The 15,188-nt window shown below is 55.4% G+C and overlaps 1 protein-coding gene across 1 annotated transcript in view; it reads right to left on the reverse strand.

Annotated features, from left to right (window-relative positions):
• Positions 1-15,188, reverse strand: part of RBFOX3 (RNA binding fox-1 homolog 3) — a 371,870-nt gene that overhangs the window by 156,353 nt on the left and 200,329 nt on the right. The window contains exon 3 of the mRNA XM_033090062.1: positions 8,785-8,889. The gene's annotated coding sequence lies outside the window, so the exon portion shown is untranslated. The remainder of the gene's footprint in view (positions 1-8,784; positions 8,890-15,188) is intronic.

The following is a 15,188-nucleotide window of genomic DNA, read 5'->3' on the forward strand; positions in this document are numbered from 1 at the left end:
CCGAGCAGACAGAGTACGCGTCTGGGTGAGGTGTGGGCCCGCAGGGACAGAACCAACCAGCAGCAGGAGGTGGGTGAGGGCCGGCTTGCACTGCGGCAGTCGGGGGACCCTGACCACGTCTCCTAGGAGTAGAAAACAGGTCGTGGGCTTTAGCTACTTGGGTGGCACGCTGCTGAGCCACACCGTAGTTTATTGAGCGGCAGAGATGGGCTGGGCCCCATGGAGAAGTGGCTGGGAAGACAAAGGTGAGTTTGAACACATCTCTGCTGCAAGTCGCGCCCGACCTGGTGGAGAAGACACGTCAGGAAGCATGACTGCTTCGCGTCCGGTGACCGCAGGGCCAAAACGACGCCTGGAGAGCAGGGAGGTGGGACAGGGAGTGGCAGGATGGCTCCATGGAGGAGGGGACGTTCAAGTTGACTATCAGAGGGTCAGAGGCTTTTCAGGGAGTCAGGGGCTTTGCAGGCAGAGGCACAGAGGACAAGCCAGTTCCATGTGACAGCACTGAGAAGATTCTGTTGTCACCAGGTCGGTCCTTCTCGGAACATGGCAGGTGCGGGGGTCAGCTTGAGGAGCATGGAGTCCCACCTCCTCGCGTTTCTGCCCCCACTTATGCACCCCGAGTATGGGGTGTGGGGGTCGGAGTGGAAGAGGGTAGAGCTCTTCCTGGGGACTGCAACACGGCACCATCTGATACAACGTAGCGGTGACCTTGAGGGCACAGAAACAGAAGCAAGCAGACTGTCCTGTGTACGGATCGATCCGAGGCAGGGGCTGCGTTCGAGCGCCAGCAAGGCTCGGAGGCAGGAGGGCCAGTGTCTGTAACCGGAGAAGCCTGTTTGGACTTAGCGCTATTAAATGCGCCCAGTAGTAGATACAGCTGGATGCGGGGAGATGGGCTGGACGTGGAAAAGGAGCTAATAAATGAAGGGCTGTTTGCAGGACTGAGGTGGCTGGCCACACAGAGACGCCAGAGAGAGCGGGACGTGCATGGGGGGTACCACTCCCAAATGCACACTCGGCAGAATGGACCCAGCTCACCCAGCACAAGGCCAGATGCTGTCAGGCTCTGCTGTGAGCTGAGAGCATCCCCCAGATTCAGGTGTTGAAGCTCTGACCCCCAGCCCCTCAGGATGTGACTATGTTTAGAGGGTATTCAAGGCGGAGAGCTCGTTACAAAGAGGTCCTGGGTGGTCCCCAGTACGACGGGGTCCTTATGAGAAGAGGCGATCAGGACACAGATACGCACAGAGGGAAGGACGCAGGGAAGAGACACGCTACGAGCCAAGGGGAGAGGCCTCCGGAGGAAGCAGCCCTGCCCACCTCGGTCTTGGTCCTCCAGCCTCCAGGCTGTGAGGAAACAGACTGTTGGTTAAGCTGTGCGGTCTGTGGTGCTTTGTACGTTATGGCAGCCCGAGCTCAGGGTTGCTCCAGCAGCACCAAGAACCCAGGCGAGATGGGGGAATCCGAAAGAAAAGAGGGTGACACCATCCAGAATGGAGGATTCAATCCTGCCAATGGCAGCTCTGACTTCTGCTGTGTGTTAGTAAAGGCAAAGTTACCACATTGGAGCCCTGGGCAGGGGGATCCTGGAGGAGGGGGAACACACGTGTGTGCAATGCGCCTCACATGTGAACGACGGACAGCCCTACAGAACAGTCACGGATGAGCACGCCATCGGAAGACCAGGGAGGTGCGAGCGGGCCTGCTCTGCCGACCTGATGAAGGCAATTCGGACAGAGCTGTGTCGTCTGTGCTCTTATCGTTGTTTTCCCTGTTGTGATGAACCTCTCAGGTGTCTTAGTTTCCCAGCCAACGTTTTCAGGCTCTGAGGACAACAGCAGAATCCCCTAGGGCTCCACGCCACAGACCTTGGTGGGTTAAGGGGGATCTGATGTTGATTTTTTTTTTTCCAAGTCAAGTTGTTGTCCTTTCAGTCTTAGTTGTGGAGGGCGCAGCTCAGCTCCAGCTCCAGTTGCTGTTGCTAGTTGCAGAGGGCGCAGCCCACCATCCTTTGTCGGAGTCGAACCGGCAACCTTGTGGTTGAGAGCCCACTGGCCCATGTGGGAATCAAACTGGCGGCCTTCAGAGTTAGGAGCACGGAGCTCCAACCGTCTGAGCCACCAGGCCGGTCCCCTGATGTTGATTTTTGTTTCCAGAAGAGATCAAGCCTCGGGAGAGAACGGACTGACATTTCAGTGTTTCCGTCTCGCAAGTCTCCACATTTATAGACAAAATCCCAAGCAGAAACCTCCCGATTGTCGGGGTAAAACGCAGCCCCTAATTCCTGCCCTTACTTCTGGAGAATGCACACGGTTCTTCCTGACTCTCGGCCCCAGATCATCCCTCCTGCCCTGCCCAGCAGTAGCTTGAACACACACGCAGGCCCCAACGAGAAGGTTCTAGCCCAAAGACGCCCTCCTTCCAGGGCAGAGCCTGGGAGAGACCCCTGAGGGGGGACGCCTCAGGTCTCCGCCCAGGTAATCCAGTTCCCATTCGTCAAGACAGGGCCCACTGAAGTGGCCTCAGCCTTTCAATCACGCCAGACCTCTGCTTCCCCAAGTCGTCCAGGACTCAGAGCCCGTCCTTGGGCAGTGGGTTAGAGACAAAGTCTCCCAGGGTGACGGCGCCCGTAAGCGTCATCCAAAGTCAGGAGGAAAATCACCTCCACTGGGGGCATTTCTTTTCAAGACTGAAAGCCGCAAAGACGTATCCCAAACACACTGACGCAGAATGTCCGCGACAAAGCCGCAGCCCGCCATCTAAAGGCCTGTCTTCGCAGATCCATTTCACAGGGGTGACTGTGAGAGAGCATGCGCACGTCAGAGGGAGAGAGACAGAGAAGCGAGGGAAGGAGACAGCCTCGCTGTTTCAGCCTCAGTGAGTTTCCAAATCACTTTCGCTATCATCATGCCAGGACAGGTGAACAGAGACGTACACCTGCACGGAGCAGCGTGGCTCACAGCAGCCAGGAGGCGGAGCCACCCAAGTGTCCACTGGCAGATGACAGATAAACACAACGTGGTCTGCAGTGGGGATGGACCTGAGGACGTGATGCTACATGAAGCAGGCCAGGCACGAAAGGACAAATCCTGCAGGATTCCACTTTTATGAGGGACCCAGAGTGGTCAGAGTCATAGGGACAGGAAGGAGAAGGGAGGTTGCCAGGGCTGGGGGGGGACGGGGAGTGAGTGATTAATGGGGACAGAGATTCAGTTTTGCAAGATAGGAGTCCTGGAGAGGGACGGCGGGGACGGCAGCACAACGTGATGCACTTAATGTCACTGAATTGTTCACATGAAAATGGCTCAAGTGGCACGTTTTGTTGTGTATTTTCACCACAATTAAAAGTAAATGTGAAAGGATCTGTGCACGCATTGCGCTCACACCATGGACCAGGCACCACCCTGGTTCCCTCACGTACTGCAAGGAGCTTCCATCCTGCAAATAGCCCTTCAGGGAGGGCGTTGTTTCCCACTGGTCACGGAAGACAGCAAAGCCTGGAGGGTACGCGTTTGCTTAAGGTCGCCTGCTAAGAGGAGCCTGAGCCAGGGTTCAAACTGGGTGCTCCTGGCCCCCGCCAGGCCCCCTCAAACAGGTGATGAAAGTGACTGGACGAATGGGTGGATGGATGAATGAGAGGACGAATGAGTGATGCCAAAGCCCAGACTTTATACGCTGCTGAACTCGCCCTGGTTTCTAACGTTTTTATTTTTAGGGGAGAGCAGGGGAAGGGCTGGAGGTAGGTGGGGCACCTTTTAAAGCAGTGACTCTAAATATTAATCGAAAATGTACCGGAGTGAGGGGTTTTACCGTGAAGTGATGCCCATGTTTCAGAAGTAGATGGAGGGGGTGGCTGTACAACATCGCAAATGCACTGAATGCATTTGAACTGTTCACTGTAAAATGGCTGATTTTATGTCATGTGAATTTCAACTCAATAAACTACTTTAAATATATATATACATATATATACCTGAAACTGAATACAAATATACCAGAAATGTGTTTAGCGATGATTGACTCAGCATCTGGTTGTGTAAACACACACAAATGCTTCAGCTGTGGCCAGGTCTTTGCTCTCTCTGCTGGGGGTCTGGGTGGCAGGCAGCTGGACTTGTCAGGGCGAAGATCCTCTCAGGAGAGCTTATAAAGCCACTTCACAGACGATGACGCCACCATGTCATCCTGGGCACCGAGCCTGTGCACACGCACCCGCAGGCTGGGGTCGGGGGTTTTCAGACCCGGTTTTAGGAAAAGTTCCCTCAGTATTTTCTCTCTGGGGGTTTATCCATCTCATTAAATAATAAGTCGCATGGCTGGGAGCTCTGACCTGCCTCACCTCATCAGCATCTATTTCCCTGTATCTTTTCGAGAGAAAGGGTAACTTATTCCTCAGGATGGGTGCTGGGAGCAGACCACCTGATAAAGAGATGTGGTTAGTAATGAATTAAATTAACATCACCTTTCAGCAGACGATGGGGAGAAGCTTCCAAATACTGTATGTATATGCATGTGTACACGTGTGTGTACACGCCCCACACACATCCGGCTGACCTGGGAAAGACTTCCATGAAGGAAGGGACGGGGACGGGCCGGGAAGCAGGCGCCACCCTCTCTGCAGCTGCAGTGAGGGGGATTCGACACCCGGGGGCTCGCTCCAGTGCCTGACGGAGCCCACTTCTCAAAGGCGCTCTCGGAGGGCACGTCCGACTCCTTTATAATATGAATAAGCATCTCCTAATCCCCGTTTGGCAAATTAATCTTTTGGTTTCTTAAAGTGTGGCCCAGAGTTCCGGAAACGGGGTCAGTGGCTAATGCCTGTCTTACGACTTGGAAACAAAGCTGCGGGGATTACTTACGTGAATTACGGTACTTCTGTGCAATGAAATAATATTCAATCATTAAAAACGAGGTGAACATCAACCGAGAAATATGTTCCTGAAAGTACTGTTAAGCAACCACAACAAAACTCAGGTTACAAACCAATAAACACAGCGCAATTGCACTACTGCAAACTGTGGTACTCTTACGTAGATGGTAGAAAACCATCTGGAAAATTCCAAAAGCTGAGCTGTAAACAGTGGTTATTTCTGAGAGTGGACGGTGGGTGTGTTTCCTGCCTTCGTTTTTCTTGTCTGTGTTTTTATCACAAACATCTACCGCTTGGGCCATAATGAAAAGGCACTAAGAGTTCATTTTCATTTAAAGAGAAAAAAATTGATCTTACCGAAGGCCTTCAGACTCCCCTAGCCCCAGGGGAGGCAGATGGAAGTGTTCTTGGAAGAGAAGACAAACCAAGGGCCACCCTTCTGGCTGTGACGCCGGGTTCTCTGCGATCCCCTTCAGGGCCCCGTGCTCACACACACTCCTGTCTGTGGAGAACCAGGTTCCTCTCGGCTTCCACGGGGCTCCTCTCTCACACCATTCCTCTTGCTGGGTCACACACTCATTCCCTGGGCACTGAACGAGCCCGCTGTGCCTGGGGGCAGGTGACGGCCCCACGCCGACGAGCCCCCAGCCCCCAGCCTGTGGTGATTCAGCAGGGCTGGGCGGGCATGAGGCCCAGCCATCCAGGAGGCACAGGTAGAGCTGTTTACTGGACCATCAACCCCGCCCGGGCACACAAGGCTCGCAGCCTCTGCCCTCACCCGCTCGTCCCCAGGGCATGTGGGCCCGTGAAATAAACCTGTCTGCCCCACAGGTAGACAGGTAGACAGGACCGCTGACCACTATAAGTGCCACTTTTGGTCTGGTGGCCACTGAAACGATGCTGCCGTCCCTCAAAGGTCCTGGGCGGGACTTGGGAAAGCTGCCTGCCTCCACCCGTGACTGTGGGCCTTGGGGCAAATCCTGGGCCTCAGAGACAAACCTCCTTCTTGGCCAGAAGAGAAGGGAGCTGAACAAGAAGATCTCTGGGCCTCTCCCAGCTCAGGCATTCTGTGACCATCGGTGGGTGTGACACAGTGTGACATAGTAGGACTTTCTACTTTGACAGCAACTGGACCACAGCGGCACCCTCTCCCTGCTTCCCTATTTCAGAATTAGGAAGGGAACAGGCGGACAGAAAATCCTCACCAGCTTAGAGTCCCCGTCCCCCACCCCCCACCCCAAGTACCACAGCTCAGCTCCACGAACGGCCTCTAGTGTTGAGTCCAAACCCAGGACACGGCAGGCTCCAGTGACAGCGCCTCACTCAGTTCCCCGAGCCCGGGGGCTCCCCGCCAGAGGCCCCACTCTCTGGCCTCCACAAGCCCGTCCGAGGAGGCCCGACACCCACAGCCAGACACATCCCTCCGTCATGGCGGTTGGTGGACAAAGCACTTCTGTGCATGCACTGCACAACGGGTCCGAAAACCCAGAAGACATGAGTTCTAGTCCCAGCCCCTCGTACCAGGGTCCTCGTCCGTTGGGTGAGGCTAAGCACAGCAGTAAACACCCGCCCAGTGACAGGCCCTTCAGGAGAGATGAGGCGTCCCCTGCTTCACGCCTCACGCTGAAGGGCGGCCAGCGGGCCGGCTTGTTACCCTTTGTGTGGCCCTGCCCACCCCAGGGCGCAGGGACAGGAAGACGGCCTCGCCGCGCCCGGCTGTGATACCCGTCACTGGGTGAAGGGACCGGGGCTGACCAGTTCCGTCCGGTCTCTCGTTCATTATTGTTTTTCTTTTCCATCCACCTCCAATTACCCAAACCAGAAACAGCTAAGAAACCCTAAAAATGTCTACAAAACAACCAGAAAAGCACAGGCATTCTGCTGTCACCACGGGGCTTACTCTCCGAGTACAGAAAGATGTGCTTTCCTGGCATCTCCCTGTGCTAACGAAAGTCATGGCCTGACCCCTTGTCTGCCCACAATTAAAAAGGCTGGTCACCACCCCTCCAGCACAGCCCTGAAAGGGCTGGAAGCATCTGGAAAGGCGCTCCCCGCCAGCTCTTTCTGCCTCTTCCCTCACTATCCTCCTCGCGCTCCGCCTGAGTGGGCCGGGGACCCTGCTCTGAGCCACACCGACTCCTGAAAGGGCAGGGAGCCTCCGCTCCCTTTACGGTCTTTACTTCCACTGAGGAATTACACTGAAAAAGGCCTTCTACAGGCTCAGCCCGAATTCCTTCCCCCTTCTGCCTCGGGCAACAGTCACCCTCCAAAGAGGCCAGATGCCCAGACAGGGTTGCGCCCAGCTGACCATCGGGGAGGCCCGGGCAGCAGGGGCTGGGCCAGGGGCAGTCTCACCAGAAGCAGCAACACCACCACCATCGGGCAAAACCCGGAAGGAATTGAGCCAGGCCCAAAGTTCTGGGAGAACTTTCTCCCACCCAGCCTGCAGGCAGCGGGCTGCGGTCACCGCCCCAGCTGTGAGCCTCGGCTCTGCCACTTAGGAGCTGCTGGCAGTGACCTCCCTGCACTGTTCCCCACCCCCACCGGAAGAAGGACAAATCTCACTCAGAGTGTCCCCACTTGGCACCATGGTGAGAATAAACAAGACAGGAACTAGTTAGGTGGTAGCCCGCAGCCCAGAGCCGGCTTGCACACCTGTGCAGGACGCCAGCCACGGCCGCACGCAGAGCCTGGGCACACCTATCCTGAGAAAGCTCTCCTGCCCCTTCCTGCTCCGTCCGTCAGTCCCTGGGACCACGCCCTTTGTGCAGTATTTCTAACTCAGGCTGAACCAGGCCCACCAGACGCCAGGGCTGGGGAAGGAGGGGAGGAGAAGGGGCCTTGCTGGGGACCCTCCGAGGCCAGTTCCTCTTTCCCTTCCTGCTGCCGAGGAGGCGCAGGAGCAAAACCCATGGAGAAAGGGAGCAGGTGGGAAGGGGAGGCAGGAAAGCCAAGGAACCCCCCACGTCCCCATGCCAAGTGCCACACCTGAGCTCCGCCAGGACCACAGTCCTCCCCACCAGTGCCTCCGCCGTGCTCCATGGAAACCTGAGCTCGGTCCTCAACCCTGAAAGCTGGGTGCTGGACCTCGGGGAGCAGAGGAGAGGCTGGGGTGCAGGGAGCCCCCGCCCCTCTGGGCCCGGCTGCCACACTCTTGGATAGCCTGGGATAGTTTGGCCCCAGGCCCTCTTGAGGGCCTTTTCTTTGATATTTATTAACCCACTTTCTGGCTTGGCATTGGGAGCAAGGAGGAAACGTCAGCCAAGGCTCTGAATAGGCCAGGCCATCCCTGGGGAGGAGAGTGAGCTCAGACCTGCAGCACAGGTGCCAAGCGTAATCAAGTTTTCTGAGTCCGTCTAAATACAGGCTCTGCCACGTTGGGCACGGAGGGTGGGCCTCGGGGAGCTGAGCAGGATCTGCCCCTGACACTGGGCTGAGCTTTTGGCCACCTGTGCCAGAGCTGGGCCCTGCTGGGAAAGGACCTGGCTGTCACGCCGTGTTCCCAGCCTGGTCAGACCCGGTGGGAGTCGCCACGCAAGTGGGGGAGGGGTTCCCAAGATGACATGCAGTATAAATGACTCCTGTAAACAGCGAGTTTAATAAAAAGGCAGTGAGGGAATTTATGGACGACCCAAAGATAATTAAAATTATTTATCTACTTACCTCCCTTGCTGGCTGATCAGTCTATTAATTATCTATTATACACTCACTGATTTGCATTTTAGTGAAGGGACAGGAAAGAGCAGGTGAAAAGCGCCGACGACGGGTCCAGGAACCAGGTGTGGGGGCGGGTGTGGACCCTCTGCTACCCACACCGCTCACCCACTCACACCCCTGCAGCCACATTCCTGCTCCGACTGCTGAGAAGCCGGGATCTTGGGACCTGAAAGTTCAGTGTGAAGGGTACGCACCTGTTTGCAGAGTGGGAACTCCTAGGACAGGCTCCCGGCAGAGGGGCCAGCGGACCAGCTCACGGGAAATGCTGGTAACCGTCCTCTGGCAGTTCTGACTTAGCGCTGCATTAGAAAAAGAAAACACAAGAAAGAACCCATTTCAGTCTCTGATGATCTGGAGCACATCAGACACACGCTCTCCCGCGCTCTTGATTAAAAATATCACAGGACAGACTGTCATGGGAACGGCGTCTTTGAACACTGCACATGAGAAAGCTTTAGGCTGGGAGAAGCTGCAACAGACGCCCCCAGCTCTGCCACCCCCCTGCGCTGAGACTCACAATACGGGAAAGCACGCTGGGACATGGGGGGCGGGGGGGGGTGTCCGACTGGCAATGACCAGACTGAAGGTGGGATGTCATGTCACCTGCTCCCAGCACGGCCCCCACTCTTCTCTCAAGACAACGGAGCCTTGTTGGGGGCAAGGCTCAGCACCAACCCCATTACCAGCCCGGGTTCCCCAGCACCGGCCACATTCCAGGCATGTGGAGCTGCGCAGAGCTGGCCAGGACCTGCGGACGGCGCAGACCTTGAAGTGTCTCTAAACGCTTGACCCCTCTCCCTAAAACCTGTCAGCCTCACCGCAGCCAGACGTGGGGGCCAACTCCTTCAAACAAATCTCATCTTCTATCTATCTATCTATCTATCTATCTATCTATCTATCTATCTATCTATCTGGTCTCTCTATCCATCATCTATGTATCATCAAATCTATCATGTATCTATTATCTTGCGTCTATATCTATTACCTATTATCTACCATGTATCATTTATCTATCAATCATCTATGTATTATCTAATCTATCTTATCTAGCAGTCATCCATCTATCATCTATCTATTATCTATTATCTATATTATCTATCAATATCTATCACTATCTATTATCTATCTATCCATCTGTCATTTATCAATCATCTCTCTCTAATCCATCCATCTACCCATCTCATGATGGACAGTTACGCATAGATAGATGGGTAAGTAGCTCCTCCTGATTCAGTTGCTCTGAGGATGCTCCCTGACTCAGAGTCGCTCCAGCTTGCACCCCATAAACACAACCAGAAATGGCACTGCCCCCCACCATGCTCCGGGGAAGGAGCTGTGCCCCTGCAGTGGCATAGAAGGGGTGGGGAAGGAGGCAGCGAGGGGCCAGCCTGGGAACGGGGACTGCACCGTCAGAAGCCAGGCACACACGTCGAGTCTCTGGAAAGTGACCCTCTGGCCCCAGCCAGGCTTCCGCGTGGGCCTCAAAATCCGTTCCTGGCTGTCAGAGCCGAGCTCCCTGACGTTTGCAGGACAGTCTCTGCACCCACCCCCCTCTGTGTGCCACCCCTCCCCCTTCCTGGCTATCGCTTCCCAATTCTGATGATGAATCAATAACTGCAAAGCAAAAGCCACAGTTAGCAGCGTTGCTGTACCGGAACTAATCGTTTTCAGAATCGATTCGCAGGGTTGTGTGTGTGTAGCGAGGTGGGGCCACGTCCCTGGAGCCCCTGCAGCCCCGGGCATTAGGCACACCAGGAAAAGTCCCGGTAGACAACGAAGGGGGGGGAAGGAACGGAGGGGAGTCGAAGAAAAGTGCAGAGTTTTAAAAGAGGGGGACTGGAGGGCCTCAGTGAGCCAGAGAACGAGGGCAGCCACACACGTGCTCAGTAAGGGCCTGCTGAGGGGACCACAGCCTAAGGCTCTGGCATGACCGCGAGCGAGGCCAGGTGCGGACAGCGGGGGCTCTCAGGTGACAGGACCCTTCCCGGGGTGGACACATGCCCCTCGCCCCACACAGCACTCGCGGCTCAGGCCAGGAAACCTCCTGCCCTCTGAGCACAGAAAGACACCAGGGGTCTCGGGGGCTCATGGACTTAAGATGTTATCGGCCTAATAAACTATGTTGTGGTTGTCATCGGGTCTTCTTGGGGCTGAAGCACATGAAAGCATGGAGGTAGGAGGGGCAGGTCAGGGAGCTTAGGATAACAAAGTCTCTCAGAACCTTCTTCCACGCTGTGACTCATTAACCCTTCCAGTGATCCAAGAGGGAAACTGAGGCACAAAACCCCTGGAGAGCCTGCCCCAAGGTGCACGTCCTGCACACTGGCAGACCGGGGCCCAAGCTCAGGGCTCCAGCTGCAGAGCCTAGCTGTGACTACCACACTGTCCTCTCTTGCTAGGGCCAGCCAGCGTGACTCAGTCTCCCCACCTGCAATGTGAACTCTTCAGTAGCCAGCCCCTCTTGCACAACCCCAGAAACCCTCAGCAGCCACACTGGGGCAGGATCCACAGTGCGGGTGCAGCAAGTGGGCCGGGGTAAGCTGGACCCCATGCCAGGGGCTTGTGTAGCAAAGTGACAGAAAGGGGACGGGGGCCCTGGACACTTCCCAAGCGAGTCCCAGGACAGCATTAGAGGGCCCAGCGCACTGCGCTCCATGCATCACTCATTCACTTAGCCATCACATCCTGGGCCTGTTTACCCGCCTCTTCCCAGGCTGGGTGTTCACCCCAGACCCCCAACAGACTCCCAGGCTGGCATTTGGGTGTGGGAGGGGCAAAGCACAGTGCCTGTAGATCAGGGGACCTGACAATGCCAAGGTCTGGTGACATCCTCAGGGCAGAGGGAGCGGGGACGGGGTCGTCTTTTCTATCTGGAGACGGACTTGGCTGGGCCTGGTATCTGCTGTTTACGTCACTGGCCCAGACCCTTTGCTTCCACTGGAAATCCCTGGGGATCCTGTGGCATCTCCCCCAGGGAAGGAGGTGCTTGAGCCCAGGTCTTGAGCCCACCAGGTGCCCCCCAGCCCAGGGGGCTCCCCTGCCCGTTACCCCTCCTCCAGGAGCTGCCCTGTGGCCAAATGTCCGTCTCTCCACCCTCTGGAGGCAGCTGTTCATCCCACTGGCATGTCCACCCACTCTGTTTCGAGAGGCAGAGGGTCCCGCCCCGCCAGGCCCAGCGGGGGCTCAGGCAGCCGAGAGCCTCGGAGGGCAGCACGGGGTCCGCCCACGCACGGGCTGCTCAGTGTCTCAGCCACGAGTTCACAGCCAGTCATCAAGTGGGGCACCCGCAGCGGCGGCCTCACTGGGAAGTGCCACGTCAGTGACCGGTTTTCTTTTTCTTTATTTTTATAAAGCAGAATGGTTTCATGTTTTGCTCTAAATCTTCCTGGGGTACAAACTGGTTTCCCGAGTGAGAGAATAGAGGGTGCAGTAATTGACAGTCCCCCAGGAGCATGCAGGACCCCCAAACCTGCTGATACACAGAGGAAAGATGCACAGAAATTGGGGGAATTCAAACTAAAGCAAGCTGCCATTTTTGAGCGCTCTTCTGGACCAAAGTGGACGAGACTGGCCACCTGTGTCGGTGAGGATGGCGGGAGCAGACAGCTCCACACGTGTTGGAGAGCTGTTGTCAAGACCTGAACGTCCCAAGAGCCGGCCACGCACAGACAGGGGCATGTCGACACTGGGCGCCTGAGCACGAGAGGGCAGGCGGACACCGGCGCGTGGCGTCCTCTGAACCAGCAACACTTTGCAAACCACAGAAATGCTCCTACAGGAAACGGGGTGAAGACCAAGGGCGGGTTCCTGAGACGGATTTCTCAACAGCAGCTAAAAGGAATGGACCAGACACATCCATCAGCATTGGGGAGCCACACAAAACAACACTGAGCAGAAGAAGGAAGATGCAAAAAGATGCCGGTATGTGCATTTTAAAAGACATAAAACAATATGTGGTTCATGGTTACATGTGTGTAAATGCTTTTTCAAGGGACAAAAATAACAGACACCAGACATGCTCAGAGCTGCCTGTGGGTGGGGGTGGAGCAGGGAATGAGGGGTGCTCCAGGCCTCTGTCTGAGATGCTTCATTTCTTTCTTGATAAGACCATGCAATGTAACAAAATGCTAACCTTTGTTAACTGAAGGTGGAGGAATAAAGATATGTATTTTATTTTATCTTAATTACCAACATTCTCCAAAAAATTGTTTTGAGATGAGCGAGGTTAGATTGTAAGCCCCCTGAGGGAGCAAGAGACCGTGATGACAGGCAGGTGGTGACTCAGCAGGTAGCGTGGTGTCTTACACACCCAGTGGCTCGACGAACTCTCATTGGGGGGTGACCTGGATGGCCGAATAGATGAGTGACACACGCAGCCATGTGACGCTGGGAGGAACGGGGTCTCCCCTCCCACTCCCTCCACTTAAAAGACAATAAACTAGTCAGAATTGTTCCTTCTGCTGCTCACTGAGGTTTTCTTTAGAAACCACCAGGCTGAGCAGACCGGAAGTAGGAGCTGCCCCACCAGACCCAGGATAGAACCACGTCCCCAGCTTTCTAGACTCCAGACGACTGGGGCTTCCGAGAACTCAGCTGCCCTCATATTCCTCTCCCTGAAAAACTGAGTGCAGAGCACAGCTCCCTGGACACCCAGGCCCTGGTGTCTGAGCAAAGCCTCTCCACACTGAGTAGGTGCCAGGAAGCTCTGGGCGCTGACATGGCTTCTCCCGCTCCCTGGCGAGCAAACATCTTCAAGCACACAGGAAGCCAGAGCGGACCTGTAAACAGCCGACCTCCCCCAGCCCCCGACAGACGGCGGGTGGGGAGGAAAGTGAGCCCTGCATGGAACGGTTGGGTGGTCTGCAGGGCAGCCACTCTGTTAGAGACGTGGCCTCCTACATACTTTTCTGCAGGTCTGCGAGTGTGCTGAGACCCTGCCCTCCAGGGCCACAAAATCCTCAACATGATTTCCCTGACAGCTGCTGTCTTGCCTTCTCCTGGGCTGCACTGTCACACTTGCTCACGTCCTCCATGGCTCCTGCATGGCAGGCAGATGTGTGCCCAGCTCGAGCGTGCCATGGCCGGACATATGTGCGCTCGGCTAGAGTGCATCAAGGCGGGCAGATGTGTGCCAGGCTCTGGTTTTGCTCTTACACCGTCAGTGTTACAAGCTAATAAAAGCTGCACGATCAAATTCCGGGTCATTACTCCAGGAAAGGGACCCCTCTGTGGTCGACGACGACAGTTTCAAACCAATTAAAACAAGCCTGGTGTTTCTGCGGGCTGCCGCCGTGCCCGCCACCCTGAAGGTCTCTGAGGGCCCATGCTCTCAAGGAGCAAGATGCACAAAATGGTAATGGGGACACTTAAATGCCACTCCAAGGGGATTCTGGTAAATAAGGTCACACGGAAGAGGCTGGGGGAGAAGTCTCCTGAGCCAACCCTGGAGGAAACTTCAATAAAAACGAGATTGGATTGGAAACAATTCACTCTGCAAGGGATGGGTCTACAGGCAGAGCCGGCAGGGGTCTTCAGGGGAGGAAGTGATTTCATTTCCTATCAGTCCCCTTTGCTGATATGTGCCCTGGCTGCTGGCACCAGAATCAGCCACTGAGCAGGCTGGGAGAACTGGGGTGCATTTGCCAAGTAAAAATCGGAGAGGCCTGGGGGTGCTGAACAGATGGGGGGTTAGTGATGCTAGAAGATTGGGGGGCTAGTGTGGAACTGTGGGGGTCAGGGGCTGAGAAGAAGGACGGGGCTGTGTGGTGGGTTCACAGCTTCTTCGCAGCTGCTGAATTCTATGGGGTCCTATTTCAGGGAGATCAACTGTCACCCATGAGACAAATGGATCAGGCTCCAAGAACACTGCTCAGCGCCCAGGTCAGGAGTCTGGCGAGCAGACTCTGGCCATGCCAGGCAGCCCAGTGTAGACTCGGGGGGCAACCTAGTCTGGGCGACCACGGGGCTGCTTCTTTGTTCCCAGCCGGGACGGTCTGAGACTCATAGCTCTGCCGACGCAACCGAAGGACCTCCAAACACGAGAGGGAGAAAAGAAGTCACCGGGCCAAACTGAAGCTCAGGGACTCGGAGCTCGGCGAGCTGGGCCGAGCAGCCTCCTGGTGCACCCAAGACGCCGGTCCCTGCACGCCACTCCCATCAAGCACACCTACGACGCAAATAACAAACCTTGTTCCAGGCAGAGTCACCGGATTTGGCAAATAAAATTACCAGATGCCCAGTTACATTTGAAACTTCAGATAAACCACAAATAACGGTTCACATTTTGTGTATAAGTATACACCATGCAGCATTTGGGATGTACTTATACTAACAATTAATTCATTGTTTATCTAAAATTAGCATTTAACCAAGCACCCTGTATTTTCACTTGGCAATCCTAGCTTCTAAGTGTCTGATTGCCCAGCCTACACACCAACACACACATACACACACACACACACACTCTCACATGAGTACATGCACACACGTACACACACATGTACACAAACACATCCTTCGAAGAAGAGAAAGGAGCTAACACTTCGCAAGGATCAGCGGTTTGCTGCCTCTGCCCTCTCCTCTCTCCTTGAACCGTCCT

This window comes from Rhinolophus ferrumequinum, chromosome 21, assembly GCF_004115265.2.
Source record: "Rhinolophus ferrumequinum isolate MPI-CBG mRhiFer1 chromosome 21, mRhiFer1_v1.p, whole genome shotgun sequence".
NCBI classification, from domain to species: domain Eukaryota; kingdom Metazoa; phylum Chordata; class Mammalia; order Chiroptera; family Rhinolophidae; genus Rhinolophus; species Rhinolophus ferrumequinum.